General features: G+C 44.1%; 1 non-coding gene across 1 annotated transcript; it reads left to right on the top strand.

Annotated features, from left to right (window-relative positions):
* The first annotated feature begins 671 nt into the window (after window positions 1–671).
* On the top strand, window positions 672–743 carry Trnaa-ugc (transfer RNA alanine (anticodon UGC)). The gene has a single exon. It is a non-coding gene; the product is annotated as a tRNA-Ala (tRNA).
* Window positions 744–3,616: the final 2,873 nt, after the last annotated feature.

Below are 3,616 nucleotides of genomic sequence, written 5' to 3'. Positions count from 1 at the left end.
TCAAATAGCAGCTGATCCCAATGCACAGCCTGCGTGCCCAGAAGTGAGGAAAAGGGGCTTCACAGGAGATCACATAATCTAAGGGGAAGGATGAAAACTGTTTCCTCAAGGGGCAGGATCTAGACAATTCTGTGTGATTGTCTCTGTAACACTGTGTCTGATCTTCAAGGTACAACCTTCTTCTGTACCTTTCTAAATGTATGTTTTTGCTGAAGAAGTAGTTCAAACCTACATTTGAGCAGCCATGGGGCCCAAAACTCAGAGGGCTCCTGGTAGGCTCCCCTGAAGGGAGGGACATAAGGCTAAATGTAGCCCCAGGTGGCCTCTCTGTACCCATCAACGCAATGCCATCTTCAGAACCCCTGCTTCAAAATGGTGTGATGTTACTAACCCTGCAGAAAGACATTGTAATTACTTTGTCATGATAGTCAAGTTATTGTGGGTGTGCCATGTTTGAAAGAAGATAAAATTTGTCTCTATTCATATAATTTTGTTTCATTGAATAGAGATTGTTTTGTCCTATAAGCAATAAGGTAAAAATCCCATAAAAGTAGTAAACAAGAAACCATGAATGATTCCGAAAGAAATGATGGAGATCCCCTGAAGCTAAAGGAAGGCAGCTTCCGGGATTGTGGCTTGATATAGGCTTTGATGAGGGTCTGGGTAGACATGGGGATGTAGCTCAGTGGTAGAGCACATGCTTTGCATGCATGGCGTCCCAGGTTCGATTCCTGGTGTCTCCACACTTTTACATTTTTCTCATCGCGGACTTTTTTTTTTTTTTACATAGGGTGTCACAACCTGGAAATATTTCCATGGAGACGTCCATAAACTGGTGACTATGATAAAAGAGCTCATCTATGTCCATGACAAAAGCGTTCCTCTAGAACCCTGATGACATTTCCACGGAGCCTTCCATAGTCTGGGGAGTACAGCGTGCTCAAACCTCCAGGAATAGGTTTTGGTCACAGCTTGATCAAAGCTCTGCTTTCATGCTGGTGGCAGTTGCCTAGAGGATGTGCTTTCTCAGAGTGGTGATAGATAGATAACAAGGGTGAATGAGTTCTGCTTTAAGAAAAAGAAAGCGAGGGCTGGGTGGGGCATTCCTAGGTACTGAGCAGAGAGAGGATCCTTATGGTTGTCATAATAACCTGGGGTCTTTTGGAGACCTTCTTCAATGGAGACCTCGTTGATGCAGTGAGAGAAGCATTCTCTCTTACCAAGATTATGGGTTCCCAGAGATGAACACTTCAATGTCCCTGAGGGTGGGAAGACAGGTGCAGGGATCCCAGACCCGAGTTGGCTCACTTCCACCTTGGGATTTGTGGCTAGTGAGTCCCCTCCAGAAAGAGAGAGACATAGGGCAGTCTGCCTCTCAGAGGGTGCTGCTCTGTACCATGATGCACAGGTGCCATTTCCGGGGAGGGGAAGTGAGGACGGGAGATAGGAGAGAATAGAGTGTGTACACTGTGGTCCCAGTATTCCCCTAGTGAAACCAGTATGAGAGGTGGGACATTAGGTGAAAAATTCTAAACAATAGTCTATGATGGTCCTGTATAGATGTCTCAGATGATTCTTTACATACGCAGTTGGCTAGAATACTTTCTTTTCCTTTCTTTACTAATTTTTGGTGGTGTTGGGTTTTGTTCCATTGTTTTTTTTTTAAACTTCCAGGTTTGCTTTGTTTTGAGACAGTATCATGGTGTCCTAGCCTGGCTTAGAACTCTAAATGATCCTCCTACCTCAGCTTCGTGGTGATGGGGTTTTAATTGTGGAAAACCTATGTGCTTTGGATTAACCAGAAATTTTAAGTTGTTGATTTTTGTGGTACCAACTCTACCAAGTGACCCTGGTTCTCCTCAGAAGCCCCAGCCATGCTGCTGTCTGCATACCTGACTTGTTAGTGTTGCTAACAAATCCCTTATAAAATGAGCAATCTTACTCAATGTCCCAGTTCACACAACAGCCCATGTGCAACCTTTCACATTTTTCAATTTCTGTTTACTGCTTGACTTTTGGAAGGTTTTGGCAAGTTCCAGAAAAGTTGCTACTGGATATGAACTGTTCAAACTTTTCCCCTAGTCATGGACTGAAAGCTTCTCATTTTTTAACCTATGGAAACTTGTATATTTTATAGATTTCACCTTCTCCAGTTCTCCAATTTTGGTTTTCCTTGCTGTTTTTTCTGTGAAATATTCATGTAGCATCAAGTGATAGAGAGTGGTTTTTTTCCTGTGTCATGATATATACTTTATTTGATAACTGTGTACCTCCAAATTATATTTTAATATTTAACATATTTTATTTGACAGCCATCATAGCCACAAATGCCCTACTGTTCTGTTTATGGAATGTGCAGCCCCTGCATTGACCATGATCAGACACATCCAACCCAACATTGAAGGTTCCTTGTTCTCCAATGTTGCTGTCTACATTCAGTCATTTCTCTTCTTTCTTTTTAAATTTACTTTATTTTTACATTATTTTCTTTGTTCACATTCCAATCATTGTTTTCCCTCGGTCCTCGTCTCATAGTTCCTCATCCCATTCCTTCTCCCTCTTGCCTCTGAGAATGTGCTCCCCTCCTGCCTCCTCCTTACCTGGGGCCTCAAGTCTCTTGAAGGTTAGGTACATCTTCTCCCTGAGGCCAGACCAGGCAGATCTCTGCAATATACCTGTGAGGTGCCTTGGATTGGCCCTGTATGCTGCCTGGTTGGTGTCTCAGTCTCTGGGAGCTCCCTGGGGTCTATGTTGTTTGAGTCTGCTGGTCTTCCTATGGGGTCACTCTCCTTTTCATCTTCTTCTGTCCTTTTCCTAATTCAACCAATTCAACCATAGGGGTCCTCAACGACTTCAGGTCAATTGTTGGGTGTATGTATCTGCCTCTGTCTCAGTCAGCTTCTGGTAGAGACTCTCAGAGGACAGTCATGCTAGGCTCACATGTGTCAGCACACCATAGCATCAGTAATAGTGTCAGGCCTTGGTGTACCCCATAAGATGGATACCAAGTTGGTCTGGACAATGAGACCCCTTTCCTTCAATCTCTTTTCCATTTTTGTCTCTGCTGTTCATCCAGACAGGAACAAATATGAGTCAGAAATTCTGACTCTGGGTTAGTAATCCAGTCTATCTACAGGAGGTGGACTCTTTGAGTTCCCTCTCCCCAGTGTTGGGCATTTTGACTAAGGTCACCTCCAGTGAGTCCAGAGAGTCTCTTCCCTCCAGGGCCACAGGTACTATCTAGAAGGACCCCCTGCTTTTCATTCCCAGAGGCTGCATATTTCCAGTCATACTCCTGGCCCTCTGGGCTTCTCTCCTGTCCCCACTCCCCACACATATCTCATCCTGTTCCTCTTTTCCCTTCTCCCTCCCCAATCCCTAGCAGATTCCTCCCTCCCTCTGCCTCCCATGATTATATTCTTCCCACTTCTAAGTGGCATCAAAGGCTCTTCACTTGGCCTTTCTGCATGTTACTATGGTCTGTAGGCTGTATCCTAGGTATTCAGTACTTTTTGGGTAATATACACTTAACAGTGAGCACATACTATGCATATCCTTTTGGGTCTGAGTTACCTCAGGATATTCTGTATTGGGATTAGCTCTTCTTTGAAGGTCT

The sequence above is a fragment of the Arvicanthis niloticus genome, assembly GCF_011762505.2.
Source record: "Arvicanthis niloticus isolate mArvNil1 chromosome Y unlocalized genomic scaffold, mArvNil1.pat.X SUPER_Y_unloc_4, whole genome shotgun sequence".
NCBI lineage: Eukaryota > Metazoa > Chordata > Mammalia > Rodentia > Muridae > Arvicanthis > Arvicanthis niloticus.
This window is presented reverse-complemented; position numbering and strand designations above follow the sequence as displayed.